Genomic DNA, 19,374 nt, shown 5'->3' with positions numbered 1-19,374 from the left:
GTCAGTTGAGCTATTGCATGATCAACTTCAGTTAGAACTCAAGTGATTGTGTTTGGTGGAGTTGACTGAGGAGTTGATGGAGTTGTGTTCAATTTGACTTAGTTGAACTAGTTGTATTTAGTCTAATTGCAGAATACACTAGTGATGAGTGATGTGAATCAATTGTTAATTAATTCACTAATTATTAACTCATAAAGCAACTAAAGAATACATTAGTTAACTCAGTGCATGGACAGTTCAGTGGAGATAGGTGTTAGAGGTTGAGATTACTATCAGTTGTGACTATAGTTGTGCATGAGATTTGCACAACCAATGGATTGAGTATTGCCAATGAGGATTGCGTGGTTCAGCCAAGGGAAATAAGAGTTTGGATCAGCCATTCTCATCTATTCTCATGCAGGATTGCATAGTGGAGGTAGGCAAGCACTGGAGTAGATTTGAACCTGTGATTGATTCAGATCTGAGCTAGTTTGTGTGTAACATGTGGAGATAGTACTCAATACTTGTGAGGAGTATTGTACTATGTATTGTTACATGTTCTCAATCATTATAATATACAGATAGTGTGGGGTTTTCAGCTGTATGCTTTCCCCGGGTTACATACTGTGTTGATATGTGTTATTGATGTGTTTCAATGTGTGCATGCAAATGTTTTGATTCTGCAAATTGATGATCAATGTAGAGGAGGTTATGTATTATGCATGCATTCCTCAATAGTGTATAATCAGGATAATCTCTGTGAATAAGTGTCATATTATTCAAAATTTCTACAAGAGTAACCAAAATGAAATGGAATATAATATAGATGGTTTGAAGAATGGTATGGAAGCTAAGATTTATGGTATAGAATAAAAAATGAAAGGCAGCATGGAAGATTTGAAGAATGGTTTTAAAACAGAGATGGAAGGTTTGACAAAGTTACTACAAGAAATGCTTCTTACTGGCAAAAAGGTATTAGATGAATCTCATTATGAGAATAGAAGGAATTTTAATCATGATTCCATAGGCTCTAACTTTTGATTGAAGACACACCATATTACAAATATCAATATGATGAAGTTTGATGCCAAAAATTTAGTAACATGGATACTATATATGGAGCAGTATTTTGATCTCCATAATCTGAAACATGAACAAAAGGTACGCATTGAAACTTATTTAGAGCCCAGTTAGTTTGTATGGTAATGATGGATTTGTTCTCGTAAACCACTTACCACTTGGTTAATTTTTATGGAGGAAATGATAGCACATTATGAGGATACAAAAAGAAACACCTTCTTTAGCGAAATGATAAAGGTCAAACAAAAGGGTTCAATGGTGGAGCACATTGAGGACTTCCAAAAATTGAATATGAGGGTAAATGATATTCCGAAGGAGCATAGGATGGATATCTTCGTAGGTACCATAAAGGATAACATCCAACATCAGGTTCACCTTTGGGAGCCTAATTCATTGGAGAAGGTATTCAGGGTGGAAAGTAAAGTTGAAAGAAAAATTATGGCAACAAGGAAGTCTACCACTCATAACTATAAAGATGGAAGTGTTATTTCTCCTAGCCTTCCACAACCTACAAGGTTTACACCACAAAAATTGGAGGAAGAAAGAGAAAATGGCTTTGTTACAGTTGTGATAGCAAATACATTAAAGGTCATAATTGTGCTAAGAAGAAATTATTCCACATAGATTGTGAAGAGGAGGAAGAAAAGAAACAAGAAAAATCAAAAGAAGAGTATAGACATAAAGAACCAACCCCAAAAAAAGAAGAAATGAATCTGACCATATCTTGTAATGCATTAGCGGGAATTACCACTCAAACTCTCAAGATAGAAGTATATATCAAGAAGAAAAAGGTAATAGTGTTGATTGATTTGAGCAGTGCCCATAATTTTATTCATTGTAAGATAGAGAAGGAATTAAATTGCTTCCTATATCCAGCAAGAAAGTTTCAAGTGATGGTTTCAAATGGAGGAACTATAAATTTCTCTGGATAGTGCCATAATATCAAGCTACGCATAGGGGAATATTCATTGAATAATCCAATGATTTCCATTCCAATGGGTGGTGCTGAGGTTGTACAAGGAGTCCATTTGGGGATGATAGCTTTCAATTTTCAAGAACTTTTCTTGAAATTTTTTTTGGAAGGAAAGGATGTTGAATTAAGGGGTATCGCATGGAAACAAAGAAATATAATCATATTTAATGGCATGACAATGATTCTAAAAAAATAACAATGGGGCGTATTTACACAATTATGCTCACTAAGGGTTCAAACATCGAAATCATCTATTTCTCCATATCTCCAAAAAGTCTTGGACAATCATTCCAAGGTGTTTTAGAGTCCCAAATGCCTCCCACCTATTCATGATCATGATCATGTGATTCAATTGATTCCAGGAAATGTTCCTCCAAACATCAGGGCTTACAGATATCCTTATGCCCAAAAGAGTGAAACTAAATGTATGGTTGCAGAAATGCTAGAGGATGGTATAATTCAACCTAGTCAAAGTTATTTCTATGCTCCAGTAGTATTGGTGCACAAGAAGGATGGATCATGGTGTATGTGTCCAGATTATAGGGAGCTCAACAAGCTCATTATTAAAGATAAATTTCTCATTCCTATCATTGATGAAGTGCTGGATGAATTACATGGAGAAATTTATTTCACCAAGTTGGATCTTCATTTAGGATATCATCAAATTAGAATGTAGACTGAAGACATTCTGAAAACAACATTCAAAACACATGATGGTCATTATGATTTTTTTTCATGCCTTTTGGCCTTACTAATGAACCTTCCATTTTCAAAATATTCCTTTTTCAAAATATTCCTTAGAAAATATGTTTTAGTATTTTTTGATCATATACTAATGTACAACAAGTCTTGGAAGGATCATATTCAACATATTAACAGGGTTCTCAAATAATTGGAGGAGAAACAATTATATGCAAAAACCTCCAAATTTCTTTGGACTATAGGATGTGAAATATTTGGGTCATATTGTATCTCATGAGGGTGTTAAGGTAGACCCTAAAAAAGTTAAATCCTTTAAGGAATGGAAAATACCCACAACCATAAAGCATCTTCGAGGATTTCTCGGGTGGACAGTGTATTATCACAAGTTTGTTAAGAATTATGGGAGAATAGTGGTACCTCTAACATCATTACTGAAGAAATATGAATTTTCATGGACTTCAGAAGAGATGAAGACCTTTGAACATATTAAAGAGGCAATGTGCCAAACACCGGTCTTAGCTATGCCAGACTTCAAAACAAATTTTATTGTGGAATGTGATGCTTCAGGAAATGGAATTGGTGTTGTTTTAATGCAAGAAGGAATACACATTGCTTTTGAAATCCATCCAATCAAAGGAAAGTATTTACACAAACCTATTTATGAGAAGGAAATGTTGGCAATACTACATGAATTAAAGTAATGACGACCTTACTTAATGGGAAGGCACTTTAAGGTTAAGAAAAATCACGATATTCTTATATACTTCTTGGAACAAATATTATCTTTAGAAGAGTAGCAAAAATAGCTGACAAATATGTTGGGTTATGACCTTGAAATCATCTACAAAAAAGGGAAGAAAAATGTTGTTACAGATGCGCTCTCAAGAAAGGATGAGGATGTGGAAGCATTTCTTTGTGTCATTTCTATTATCTAACCTAAGTGGATAACTGAAGCAAGGGATGAATGAAAGAATGATGAAGATGTTTGGCCACTCATTCAAAAGTTACAACAAGATCCCAGTACATCTGATACATTTAGCTGGAAAAATGATTCATTTTGGCACAAATTTCGCTTGTATCTTTGTAAGAATTATCAACTCAAACAAAAGATTCTTTTGGAATTTCACACCTTTTCCTTAGGAGGGCACTCAAGATTTTTAAAAACTTACCATAGGGTCAAGAAGGATTTTTTTTGGGATGGCCTTAAATCTGATATTTAGAAGTTTGTGGCAGAATGTTTGGTTTGCCAACGAAATAATGTTGAGACAATTAAGACCCCTTGTCTGTTACAACCTTTAACCATTCCAAGTCAGCTTTCGGAGGAAGTCTCAATAGATTTTATCACAGGTTTACCCAAGTCTAAAGGAAAGAGTGTCATCATAGTGGAAGTTGATATACTTACCAAGTATGCACACTTTTGTGCATTCTCTCATCCTTTTAAAGCCACTATAGTTTCTAATGCACTTATGGAAACAATTCAAAATTTTCATGGAAATCCAAATATTATAGTAAGTGATAGAGATCCTATTTTCACTGGCAATTTTTGGACAGTTCTTTTCTTGGTACTCAATTAGCTCATAGCTCATCTTCTTGTCCTCAATTTGAAGGGAAAACTGAGATAGTGAACAAATTTTTGGAAGCATATATTTTATTTCCTTGTATCTAATAAATAAACACAATGGCTCAAGTGGTTACCTCTAGTTGAATGGTAGTATAACACTTCCTTCCATATTGCAACAAAAATGACCCCATTTATGCCACTTTATGGATATCATCCACCATCCATCACATTATCTTTAGGAGAAAATTCTAAGGTTTAAGCAGGTAATATCACATCGAGCATCAATAACATGTTATCGAACTCTTAAAGGATAACCTCAATTTGGCGTAAAATCGAATGAAACAACAAGCATATTAGCATCGTAGTGAAATAAGTTTCGATGTAGATGACTAGGAATTTTTACGGCTAAAACGATATTAACAAATGTCTTTGAATAAAGCTAAGAGGGATAATAAATTATCACCCAAGTACTATGATCCTTACAAGGTGTAGCAAAATATTGGTACTATGGCATATAAATTGGAGTTTCCTTCATCTTCCCGAGTACACCTAATTTTCCATGTTTTGTGCTTAAAGAAGGTTATTGGTGACAATATTTCAGTTCAAACAGTGTTGCCAGAACTTGACGAAGAAGGAAAAATCATATTTGATCCTGAAGCAGTCATGAAAATAAGAACTCGACAACTATGTAATCTATCAATTTCAGAGTATCTCATAACTACTCAAGCGTTTAGGACAACACTTTTTTGAAGGAGAGGTGCATGTTAGGTCCCTATAATACTAGTGTATCCCCCTTATTATTATTATTGTAACCATATGGCCACCATATTGTTATTGGTGTGCCCCATAGAAGCCCACTATTGTTATTGATGTGCCCTTACATTATTATTGTTATGTAGGCTCTGATTATATTGTGACCCCTTAGAATCCTGTATATACAAATGAGGTCTTTTCATTTGTATGATCAAATAATTATTCATTTATGTAATGTAAAGGAGGTTTCCCCCTCAAAGAGGATAATTTTTAAGTCATTGATCTATCTTTTTGTGAGTTGGTTGCATAACAGAGGGATTTCAAGTATTTGTATGGCACTATTGATGATGGATTATGATACCAAGGAAGACCAAGACTGGATAGATTATTGGACATACATGATTTTGTTGATGTATACTGGATTGGAGATATGTATAATAGAAGATATACAAGTGGGTATGTGTTTAACATATTTGGAGGAGTTATCAATAAGATGAGCAAGACTATGTTGTGGCATCAAATATCGGGATATATCAAAGACAAGGACCTTCAAGTACTGGATTGTAATGGTATGGTAGAAGGTATGTCTAATTTCTCTTTGGATTTTGATTTCTGTGAATGTTTTTTAGATGGGAAGCAGAATCAGGTGATATTCTTATTTATTATTAAAAGGAAGAGGGAAAACTACAACTAGTGCATAGTGACGTGTTTGGACTTGTGTTATTTCCATCATTGGGTCAATTTATGTAATATGTCTCATTTATAAATGAATTCTCAAGGAATACATGGATATATTTCCTTAGTAAGAAATATGAAGTCTTTGAGAGATTTAAAGAATTTAATGTTTTGGTGGAGAATTAGAGAAAGAAGAAAATAAAGGTGTTGAGGATTGATAATGGTGGAGAGTTTTGGAGGAAGGAATTTGAAGAGTTATGTAAAATGTGTGGTATAGAACGGTATAAGAATGGACCATACACACCTCAAAAAAATAGAGTTGCATAAAGGATGAACATGATGTTGATGGAAAAAGCAAGGAACATGCTCAATGGTGTTGGGTTAGGACAAGAATTCTTGGTAGACGTAGTGGATAGTACATGTTACTTGGTAAAGAGATCACCCTCATCAACGTTGGATGATGAGACTCCACATGAGGTATGGACTGGTAAGAAACCATTTCTCACACATCACAAGGTGTTACCTATGATGCATATGTACATGTTTCAAAGGAAAATAAAAATAAGTTGGATTGAAAAATATAAAAGGTGCATCTTTATTGGTTATAAAGATGGTTAAAAGGTTATAAACTTTGGAACCTGGAAAAAAAGAGGTATGTGTACAGTCGAGATGTGGTATTTAAAGAAGTGAAAGATGTTATCAAATAGGAAGTATTTCCAAGGGAGAAAGAATGAGAGAAGATAGAGTTTGAACTAGAGGATGATGATTCAAACTCTTCAGAAGAAAATGAATCAAAAGAAGAAGAACCATATACTCTGGCATTGAGGAGATTAGTTTAGGAAAGAAGGAAGCCAAAAAGGTATATTCCACCAAATTTCAGTTCAAATTTTGATTTACCTATTACTAATAATGATCCTAGAACTATTAAGAAGGAAGTGGATTTAGAGGATGGAAAACTCTAGAAAAAGGCCATGGTTGAAGAAATGGAGGCCCTAGACAAGAATGAAGCTTGAGATCTAGTAGAGTTATCGACTTTAAGAAAACACATTAGCAACAAATGCATGTTTAATAAGAAGTTGAATGTAGAAGGAAATGTTGCAAAATGCAAAGCTCAATTAGTAGCAAAAGGTTATTTGCAGGTGAAGGGAATTTAGTTTGGCGATATTTCTTCTCCTATTTCTAAGTTAACTTCTATTGGATTTCTTTTATCTATTGTTCTTGCTTTTGATTTTGAAGCAAAGTATATTGATGTGAAGAAAATGTGCTTACATTTGCATCTAGAAGTAGAGATCTACATGAAGCATCCAAAAAGCTTCATTATCAAGGTTAATAAAGAGTTGGTATGTAGGCATAAAAAGTCCTTGTATGGGTTGAAGCAATCACCAAGGACATGGTATCAAGAATTTGATACATATATACAGTGACTTGGCCTCAGAAGGATCAACGTGAATCATTGTGTCTATTTTAAATTATTTGGTAATCGTCTTATTTATTTGGTCTTCTATGTAGATGAATTATTGTTAATTGGAAATGATAGGAAAATCATCTAAGAAATGAAAACCAAATTGTATTTTAAAGTTGACATGAAGGATCTTGGTGCTACAAATTTCATTTTAGGCATGGAAATTAAAAGAGATCAGGAAAAGAGGAAACATTGATTAAATCAGAGGAAGTATATCAGGATAATGTGCAGAGGTTTAATATATATGTAAGTAAACTGGTGAAGGTCCCTATTCCTCGAGGTGTAAAGTTATCTACACATCAATATCCCAAGACACATGAAGAGGAAGAGTACATGGCTCATGTTCCATATGTCTCGGTGGTTGGATGTTTGGTGTGACCAATGGTTTGTACTAGACTGATGTAGTGAGAGTACTAAGTAGGTATATGTCAAAACTAGGCAAGGAGCATTGGACAATAGTAAAGAGCGATTTCAAGTATCTGTGTGGCACTATTGATTATGGATTGTGATACCAAGGAAGACTAAGATAAAATAAATGATTGGAAATACATGGTTTTCTTGATTCAGAATAGGTTGGAGATACATATAGGAAAATATCTATGAGTGGATATGTCTTTAAACTATTTGGAGGAGCTATCAATTGGATGAACAAGAGATAGTCTATAGTGGTACTTTCAACTACAAAAGTTTAACACATGAAAATCACTCATGCAAGCGAAGAAGTAGTTTGGTTACAAAGATTCCATTTCAAGTATGGGGTTGGCACAACAATCTAAAGGATAAATTACGATAGCCAAAATGCAATTTCCTTTGCAAGGGACCATAGTTATCATTTGAGGGCAAAGCATATTGATGTTTAGAATTACTTTGTGAGGGATATGATTGAAGACAAGAAGGTGTTGTCGGTGAAGGTGGACATTTTAAATAATAATATGGATGCATTAATAAAATGTATGAGAATTGAAAATTTATCTTGGTGTAGAGAAAAATGGGTATAACTGCCCTGAATTTTTTATTGAATACTTATGTTGCCCCCTATATGCAAACAAAGCAATGGGTGGGAGAATCTTGGGTATGTGTTGTATTTTTTACATGAATTATATGCACCATGAACAAAGGGGGGTTTTCTAACGCCCCTTGGTTAGGGGGTATGTAATGGGGTGAGAGCTCCTCTATATGGGGTTTGGAGAAACACCCCAAGAAAATTTGTTTGGGCATTTTTTTGCATCAAAATTTTGGTTGTTTTTGGCCCATAATTTTTCTATAAAAAAATTGGTGGCACATGGTGGTTTTGTAGTTTTGGTTAAAGGACTAGGGTTTGATTGGTGATTCAGGTATGCCACATGATTTATATTGTATTGTAATATTGTACAAAAAATATAATGAAAAAGAAAGCTTGCTATTTTTCTCGGTTTTGGGTTTCCAAGATAAAATCTCTATGTAGATGTATGTGTTTTCCATTGTATCTTTTTCTAATTTTTTTTAAGAAATTATTCGACACAATTAATTGTGTAGGGTTAAAAACTATAAACAACAACTCAGGGAGATTGACTCTAAGATCAGGACGTAGAGGGTACGCTTAGGAGGATCCATGCTAAGATAAAATAACAAAGGGAAACAACCATGGAAACATAACAAAGGCAGCAGAGCAAAGGAAACGGGCTATAACTGATGAAAATCGTTGTCGTTACTTGATGTTCCATCATATCAAGCCTTGAGATTCCATCATATCAGACCTCAGGTTATCATCTTTCAGCATCATAGGCTTTAGCTTGCATCACATTTGGCTCATCTAATTTGTGCTTGCACACAAATATTTAACATCTAATATTTGTTAGATGATGTAAAATCCTATAAGCGATGTCATAAATTAACGACCTGTCATATCAAGAATCGACGTTCTGAAATATCAAGCCTTGGGTTGTTGAGCCTTGGCCTATCAACCATGTCGTCCTTCACCCTATGGATTCTAGAACAGATCAAGTGCATACTCTATCGGGTACAGGTAATTTAGTTTATTGCCCACATCAATCCTCAACCTATCAGTCATTTCTCAACGCTAAAACTCTATGAACCTCCAATAATTTGACATCTGATAAATGACATGGTATGCCAAGTGGCAGTAATGATGTAGGGTACCAAGTGGTCATAGGTGGCGAAGACCGTGACATGGCCACAATGGTGAATGACACATTGCAAGTTTTCTGACATATTTGGAATGTTGACTAGACCAATTGAAAGTGACATGTGGCAAGTCTTGATTGGATCCAATAGATGACATGGAAAGTATAAGGAAGGTGAGGTGGAAAGGTGGGCCATATTAGGTTGTAGGCTACCAAAGTGCCTAAACATGTTTGTCTTTAGTCTACGGGTTCCACTGATATTCAATAAGGTTTGGCTCTAGGTCATAATCCCCAATTGTGAGGTGCTAAGTGAAAACACCTAAGAGGTTTAGATCTCAGTACATCACCATATCGATGTTTGAAAATAAAGGAGAAAACCTCATCTAACAATATCCAATAGAGAATAGCCAGAGGTCATGGCACCAAGTCATATGGAGTTAAAGATGTAGCACCTAAGGGCTTCAGGCCTTGGCATATTGGAAAAATAAGAAAATAATCAAACTTAAGTCTCTTGATATCTCGAGAAACTTAAGCCATTAGTTCGGAAGCATTGATCCCAATCCTTAGGGGTATATACTTATTGCCATACTGGTAAATTGTGGAAAGAGCTACAAACTAAGTATTCTTATGTTTGATATGCTTAGGGAGTGGTCATAGCACATGGTCAGAAAAAGGAAGAACCAACTCCAATAGCTAGTGGCATATCATCATGTCAGAACATATAATAGATCTAAGGTCCTAGTATGTAGAGCTACGACCATGTACACGAGTGAATGCAAAGGCGCAAAGGCTCTAACATTGGACAAAGAGGAAGATATAGTCAATCAAGTAGAAGAGATAGTTACTAACAAAAGATAGACAGTTACTAACATATTCGAGGGCAGCATCTGCATTAATTTACATTTAATGGTTGTTTAACTGTTTGGATTATGTTTTACCATGTCTATTTCTTTCTAGGGCAAGAAAAGGTTTACCCGAATGTGTTGCAAATAAACCTTTTATGTCCAGATAAGATTCCATGAATGACACTGATGACCATGGTCAGAAAGAGTTGGTATGTTGCCATTTATGAATTTCCAATCTTGACTTCTAAATGGAATATAGCGTTCAATCAAATAGCATGATTGAGTAGTAATTGCTTATTTTGGTCTGTGGCAACGCCTGAAGGCTTCTTTGATAATAAAAGGGACAGGTTGGCTGTCATTTTTTTAAACATTCACTATTACATTGTTTTTTAAAGAGTGAATAGGTTATTTTTGGGATTTTTATAATTAGTTAATGGGTTAGCTATTCACTCATGTGTATTTTTGTGGATTGGAAATAATTTTTTTTTAAGGTAAAACATAATATTTATTTGAAAAATATAATTTTTTAAAAATTTTAAAATTTATTATGATTTAATTATGAGCTAAATTTACATAATGAAAATGATTTTTTTTTTATTCTTTCAAATATTTTTTGATTGGGATGTTTTAATATTTTTATATTTTAAAGAGATTAATTCTTAATTAATTAAGACTAGTTTTAGATTTAATTTTAAGATTAAAATTGGTTTTAATCTAAATAATATTCCTTGTAATTATGGATGAAGCTACTTTCTAATTAAAGATTATTATTATTTATTATAAAATAGTTCCTATATCATAAATCTAATTCTAATATATTCTAGATATATGGTATTTATATAAATTTCAATAGATAAATAATTAACATATTACCCAGTTTCAAAGGTTGCTTTAATTGGTAGAATTCTTGTTATTAAAGCATTTTACTGAGAAGTCATTTGTGAGAGGGCACTTGGTCAATTCTCCTCAACACTCTTTAGAAGTGATCCCTTAGAATAGATATATCTAGATAAACCTATATGGCATGAATGAATATTAAAGACCTATTAATTTGATGTTATGATCCATCTTTTTCTTATATCAAATTTATAATAATGAAAATTATATATTCAAAACCATTTCAAACTCACAATTTTCATTTTCACATACACAAATTAATAACGATAACGCATGTTTTATAATTATATTTTTCAGTTTCATTTATTTTCAATAAGATTTTCATATATGAACATTCATTATATTATTGTAGGAGTTGAACTAGATGTTGGCATTATGACACAGGTTTGGCTCGATGGCATAAGTGTTGTCCTTAATGGCAACTCGCTCAAATAGTAGATCATAAGTTCAAGCTCTCAAAATAGTAGAAAATGAGATACCTGTAGGTTCCTACTCACGAAGCCGCGGATGTACACAGGTGCGTCAAACAAAAGTTGTGGACATGTACACAGGTTCTCCGATCAAAAGTGCGGACGTAAAGTACACGCACTTTCATGCATAGAAAAGTGCGCACGTGGAAATCTTATGGTTGGTCCATGGTATTTAGTCCGATATTTTTGATCCTATGGTTTTGGTCCGTGGTTTTGCATCTAAAGTATTGAACCCAGGTTTTGGGTCCCTAGTATTAGATCTCTATGGTTTTGGACCATGCTTTTGAGTAAGGCCTAGACTATAAAAAGGAAAGGAGATCATTTGGCTTCGGCAATTAAGGTATTGAATATCTTGAGATGAGCAAGATCTGAAATATTTGTGATCGGTTGGTGAGCTGGACCTGAATCAAGGAGAAACCTGAGCATTACAAGACGAATCTACTGAGGGGTTGAGATCTCTTTGGCGCGTGATTAGATCTGTAAATCTGATAATCTGGGGTATAATCGAAGTCTGATAAATTTCTATACCTGCAGGCCCAACTCAGCGCAGGTGCAGATACCCGCAGGCTCGACACATCGCAGGCGTGGATACCCGCAGGCTTGGCATAGCGCAGGTGCGGATACCCGCAGGTTCAACACAGAAGAGGTGCGGATACCCGCAGCCCCGGCAGAGCGCAAGTGTAGATACCATAGGTTTCACACAGAGGAGGTGTGGATACCCACAGGGTAGAGAAGGGAATACTGTGGATGTAAGAAGGTTTCTATTGGTGAAGTTGCAAACATTTTCCTTGAAATATATTTTAGCTGCTTTTATCTATTTTTACAGTGTTCAGGGGTTTGACATGGTGTCTGGTTACTGGTACTTGTTGAAAAGTGTGCAACAAGAAATGCTTGTTGAGATTGCAACAAGATGATGGAGCTTAGTGAAAAGAGTCGCCTTCACTAAGTGGGCCCGCAGGCTATTTTTGGCACAAGTCTATTTTTAGACTATGTCTATTTTTAGACATATGGATCATGTCTATGGATTGCAGGTTGCTGTTTATGGATGATTGGTCAAGTTGGGAAAAATAGATGGACTTCTATTTTTTTATCAAAGTGTGAGTGATCACAGTGTGAGTGATCAAAGTCTATTTTTAGACTGGCTGTCAAAAATAGAATAGTCAAATATTATTGTCTCATAATAATATTTGGACTATAAACTTGATCTTATTCTCTTGGAGCACTTCAGTTTGAGCTACAGAGGTGGCACATGCAGCTGTCAGAAGGAAATACGCTTTTCTTATGAGTCAGTTGAGTTGTTGCATGCATGACTTCAGTTAGAACTCAAGTGAGTTGAGTTTAGTGGACTGGAGGTACAGTTGATGGAGTTGTGTTGAGTTTAGCCTTGTTAAACTAGTTGTATTTAGTCTAACTGATCAGTAGACTAGAGATGAGTTGGGTGAATTAGTTATTAATTAATTCACAAGTTATTAACTCATAATGAAACTATAGAATACATCATTTAACTCAGTTGCATGTCAGTGGATGTTCAGTTCAGCAGGGACAGGTGTTAGAGAATCAGATTGCTATTAGTTGTGACTATAGTTGTGCACCAGATTTTGCACAATCAAGGGATTGAGTATGCCAATGAGTATGCTCACGTATTTGCCCAGTATTGTAGCCTTTGCTCACGTCCAACAAAGTGTGAGTGATTATTTTGAGGTGAAAAACGAATTTGGTGAGCCATTCTCATAAGTTCTTGAGCAGGTATTGAGCTGTGGAGGCAGGCAAGCAGTGGAATAGATTTGGAGATCAGATCTGAGCTGCATTGTGTGTAGCATGTGGAGATAGTACTGAGTACTTGTGAGGAGTATTGTACTATGTATTGTTACATGATTCAATCAATATAATATACAGATAGTTGGGGTTTTTAGCGAGATGCTTTCCCCGGGAAAATATTGTGTTGATATGTGTGATTGATGCTTCTATGTACGCCTGTGAATGTTTCTGCTTCTGTAAATTGATGATCAACGTGGAGGAGGTTATGTATTATGCATGTTCCGCTTATAAGTGTATAATCAGGATAATCTCTGTGAATATGTGTCATATTATTCAAAATTTCTACATGGTATCGGAGCTGCTTGATTTGTAGAAGATATTTTTACAGGATATCAAGCGAGGATTGATCCTCGGGTCTACTATTCAGGAAGTGTTTACATTTTATTTCTTCAAGCAGAGTCTGTAATTGGGCCAGGTAGCCTCTGGATTCATCCTTCTTTTGGAAGGTGAGATATCCGGTGAATGCCCATACAGTCGATCTCTGTACAAGAAATACTTTATTCTCACGAATTCTAGATCGGAAGTGGTTGAGTTTTTGAGCTGGTGGAATTCAAATTTAATTCCAAAGCAAGAGATAAAACTCAGAAACATTCAGTGTGAGAATGGAGACAGTATGCCCAGGTATCTCACGAAGTTCATCCAATGCCGGGATGAGCTGGGAAATGTGGGGGTGACTGTCGGATGAGGATGGTGAGTCTAGGACTCCTTGACCTTCCTAAGAGTTGGCATAGCTACCAAAACTCGATGAATGGAAGGGAGAAACTGCCGGGATGGGAGAGACTTTGGTCGGATCTTGTGCAGGAGGAGATTAGACGGAGCACCAGAGACGGTTCTTCATCCATGCAGGATGAGGAGAACTGTGCCTTAGCGAGTAAGGCGAAGAAGGAGAGGGGGAAGGTTTCTCTTTCTGAATCCAATTCTTTCAATGATGGGAAGAAGGTTGACAAGTCGAAGGTGAGATGCTTTCGTTGTCATGAGATTGGTTCATGGGTCAGGAACCTGTATGCTCTTGAGGTTCAAGATGCATGCAAAGCCTTGAGTAGCGAGGTAACTGATGGAGACTTGGTGGTTGAGAGGGAGCGTATATTACCTCTCAACATGCAGAGCCAGAAGAAGTCTCAGACGATTGTGGAGGAGCCACGATTGGTGCAGCAACTTCAGGAGGTTGTGGAGCATCCACAACAAGGGAAGCTGAGAGGAGATCGAGTAGAGACATCTACTCATCCAGAGACCTCCAGTAGTGGGAAACTTCGAGCTAGGTGGGCTGAGGAATCGCATGCAGCCATACCTCCAGGTAGGAGGTGGGGTGATGTGGATTGATCTTCCCAAGGAGGAAGGGCAAGATCCTTAAGGTACCAAACCTCTTGGATGAGACCTTGCTACAGGAGCCCCAGATGTGTAGTAGCAGGAACTGAGTGATTGGGTAGAGACAGATGCGGATGGAGCGGCAGAGAGAGCGACAGTGCAGGGAATTCTAGGACAGTGCATAGCTAGCAGGCTGTAGCAATGCGAGAGGCACAAGTGTTTTGTACAGTGCTAGGTGGCACAGAGAGGTGTGCAATGGTGCGAGATGCATGGAGATGTTGCAGTAGCATAGATGTTAGAGAGGGAGCACTTGTCAGCAGCAGGTAGAGCTTCAGCATCAGAGGGTGTTTCTATCCCAACAGGGAGGTCAGTTGGGAGGTGCAGTGCAGATGCAATGCTGGGAGATAGAACCAGCAGTAGCATGGATGCAGTCAGAGATCAAAGTGACAGAGGCTAGAGCAGTCAGATACTGAAGAGCACAGGGATGCAGAGTTTCAGTCGACAGAGGCAATAGAAGTCAGAGACTTTGATGACAGAGCAAGTGGACCGGCCAGATGTGTTGCATGGAGAACATTCCAGAGTTACAGGATCGGGTTTGAGAGGAAGCATTTCTTGTTGAGAGGGAGTGTTGAAAAGTGTGCAACAAGAAATGCTTGTTGAGATTGCAACAAGATGATGGAGCTTAGTGAAAAGAGTCGCCTTCACTAAGTTGGCCCATAGGCTATTTTTGGCGCAAGTCTATTTTTAGACATATGGATCATGTCTATGGATTGCAGGTTGCTGTTTATGGATGATTAGTCAAGTTGGGAAAAATAGATGGACTTCTATTTTTTTATCAAAGTGTGAGTGATCACAGTGTGAGTGATCAAAGTCTATTTTTAGACTGGCTGTCAAAAGTAGAAAAGTCAAATATTATTGTCTCATAATAATGTTTGGACTATAAACTTGATCTTATTCTCTTGGAGCACTTCAGTTTGAGCTACAGAGGTGGCACATGCAGTTGTCAGAAGGAAATACACTTTTCTTGTGAGTCAGTTGAGTTGTTGCATGCATGACTTCAGTTAGAACTCAAGTGAGTTGAGTTTCATGGACTGGAGGTACAGTTGATGGAGTTGTGTTCAGTTTAGCCTTGTTAAACTAGTTGTATTTAGTCTAACTGATCAATAGACTAGAGATGAGTTGGGTGAGTTAGTTATTAATTAATTCACAAGTTATTAACTCATAATGCAACTATAGAATACATCAGTTAACTCAGTTGCATGTCAGTGCATGTTCAGTTCAGCAGGGACAAGTGTTAGAGAATCAGATTGCTATCAGTTGTGACTATAGTTGTGCACCAGATCTTGCACAATCAAGGGATTGAGTATGCCAATGAGTTTGCTCACGTATTTGCCCAGTATTGTAGCCTTTGCTTACGTCCAACAAAGTGTGAGTGATTATTTTGAGGTGAAAAACGAATTTGGTGAGCCATTCTCATAAGTTCTTGAGCAGGTATTGAGCTGTGGAGGCAGGCAAGCAGTGGAATAGATTTGGAGATCAGATCTGAGCTGTATTGTGTGTAGCATGTGGAGATAGTACTAAGTACTTGTGAGGAGTATTGTACTATGTATTGTTACATGATTCAATCAATATAATATACAGATAGTTGGGGTTTTTAGCGAGATGCTTTCCCCGGGAAAATATTGTGTTGATATGTGTGATTGATGCTTCTATGTACCCCTGTGAATGTTTCTGCTTCTGTAAATTGATGATCAACGTGGAGGAGGTTATGTATTATGCATGTTCCGCTTATAAGTGTATAATCAGGATAATCTCTGTGAATATGTGTCATATTATTCAAAATTTCTATAGTACTATGTTCTGCGAAGTTATTGATTCAGTATTTGTACAAGGAAGTTGGTTGATTGCAGATCTATTTGATGTTTGATTGATATTTATGGATCCAGTTTGAAAATTTATGAAATGTGGTCCCTAGAAGAAAAGAGAATTCATCTGTAGGTCAACACCTATGTACAAGGACCTCAGCTAGTGCAAGAGCTAAGGGGGTTGTAGCTCCCTTCCAGAAGAGTCTGGAGAACGAGAGAAGGTTGCAGCCTTCTGTAGGTTGAAGCCTACGTGCTGGTATAAGACTGCAACAGTACAGAGTCATTGTAAAAGGAAGTTTCTAATTGAAAGAAGATAAAGACATATTGCAGCAGGTGGTTTTCACGCACATTGGGTTTCTACCTTATATCTTGTGTTCCTTTGTGTGATTGTCTGCTCTCCTTTTCTGTTCCTGCTTACTGCTAAATGGTTCTGACACACAGATTAATGATCAATATCTGAAGAATAAATTAAATTATAAGTCAGGAAGGTATACACAAGTTTCATTAGTCAGATCTGCTAATCTTTATATAAGTTGAAAAAGAATTTGATAATATTGATTCACCCCCCCCCCTCTCAGTATTATTTTCAACAATTGGTATCAAAGCAGGTTCTTCAGGAAAAGCTTGATCGCTTGAAGGAAGATCTATCATCATGAGCAACTACGAAAAAGAATCATCTATCAGGCCACCGATTTTTTATGGAAGCAACTTCATCTATTGGAAGGTAAGAATCACTGCTTATCTTCAATCTCTTGGTACAGAAGTTTGGGATATTGTGGAAACTGGATACACATTTCCATCAGCAACTCCTACAGATGTAACTGGTAAGAAGTAGTATGAAACAAATGCAAAAGCTGTTAATACTCTATTAGGAAGTCTATCTCAATCAGAATTCGTCAAGGTTATGAAGCTCAAAAGCGCAAAAGAAATATGGGACAAGATCGTTCTGAGCTATGAAGGAGATGAACAGGTAGAACGGGGAAAGTTACAAACTCTTAGAATTCAATATGAAATTCTCAGAATGCATAATGATGAAAGTGTGGCTAGCTATTTCCTAAGTATAGATGAGATCGTAAATTGTATGAAAAACTTGGGTGAAGAAATAAAAGAAGTTGTTTTGGTTGAAAAAGTTCTAAGATATTTGTCTCCTAAGTTTGATTCAAAAGTTTCTGCCATAGAAGAAAAGCAGAATCTACAGAGCCTTACCATGTCACAGCTACACGGAATTCTAATTGCTTACGAGATGAGAAAAGGAGGACCATCATACAGGAGAGAAGTTGCATTCAAGGCTTCAGGAAAAGGAGATTACTATGAGGCAAGACATGTGTCAAAAGAAGATGAAGAATCAAATTTCGTCAAGAACCTTCAACAAGGAACTGGAAGATTCGGAGGTAAGCTTCCTTTCAAATGCTTTGCTTGTGGGAGAGTCGGTCATTATGCTGCAAAATGTCCTCATAAGGATAAACTAGACAAAGGTAAGGAACCTGTTAGATGGAATAGAAAACATAATAAGAAGAGCTATTACACGCATGAAGACAGTGATGGATTGTCAAATAGTGATGAAGATGAACAAGGTAATGATGATAGACTTTTGATGGCTTTGGAAGATGATGATTTCTTGGATGCTATAAATGAAGAAGGTCTTTATGAAGAAGTTTCTAAACTTAAAGTTTGTTTAGAGGAAAAGAATATGATTATAGGTACTCTAACATTCCAACTTGCTGAAAAGGATAAACACAATGAAGAGTTAGAATGTGAAATTGTGGGACTTAGAAAAGAAATTGAGAAAACAAAAGTCCTTAATCTCAGATTTTCTAAAGGATCTGAAACTCTAGATGAGATTATCAAAGTGCAGCGTTCTCCTCTAATCAAGACTGGTCTCATATATTCTAAAGAAGCATCTCAAGCTCAGAAGCAAGTGCAGAAGCCATCCACCTCCAAAAGTTATCTTGATGCAGCAAGGAGAAGTGAACAAGTTGACAATTGACAACAAAAGCATAATGCAGATCACTAGGTAAATCAGGGACAATTTGCTTCAAGATTAGATTATTAGGGGCAATCTACGTCAAGGATGAACAGAAGCCTCAACCGACCACAGGTAAATCATTCTCATATTGGCTCAAGAATGGATGGAAACTACAATCATATGGTTGGTAGATATGATAATCGCAGGAATTTCTTCAATGGCCAATGTTTCTCTTGTCATAACTTTGGTCATAAAGCTACTCAATGTGTTGCCTACAAGACCATCATGACTAGGGAAGCTCAAAAACAAAGGAGTGTGACAGGAATCATGAAAAGAACCTACAATAATTTCTCTGCTCTTGAAAATGAAATAGAATGTTCTATCTGTAACAACTTCGGTCATGAAGATTCTGAATGTAGAAGTAGGTTTCGGCAAACAACTCAGAAGGAGCAAGCGTCATTGAATTCCAAAACATGGAAAAAGAAAGAAACGCAACCGGAAAGATGTGGGATAGCCCTATATGCGGAGGGACAGGAAAATCAATGGTACATCGACAGTGGGTGCTCAAAACACATGACAGGTAGTAAGGAGAAACTTCAGCCATATAGTGCCTTAGACAAGGAAATGAAGGTCTCATTTGGAAATGACACCCCTGCATTCATAAAAGGTAAAGGCTCTGTTTGTTTGAAAGAAAAGGTCAATGCTGGTAATGTTATGTATGTTGATGGCTTAAAGCACAATCTATTAAGTTTCAGTCAGATGTGCGATCAAGGAACTGAGGTAATATTTCGATCAAATGGATGTATTGTTCGTGAGCTGGATACAGGAAAGACAGTGATCAGAGGCACAAGAACTCCAAATAACTTATACGTACTCAAGGGAGAACAACAACAATGTTGT

The sequence above is a fragment of the Pinus tabuliformis genome, chromosome 8 (assembly GCF_031772625.1).
Source record: "Pinus tabuliformis cultivar Carrire ecotype Pingquan chromosome 8, CPIR1, whole genome shotgun sequence".
In the NCBI taxonomy this organism is placed as follows: Eukaryota; Viridiplantae; Streptophyta; class Pinopsida; order Pinales; family Pinaceae; genus Pinus; species Pinus tabuliformis.
This window is presented reverse-complemented; position numbering follows the sequence as displayed.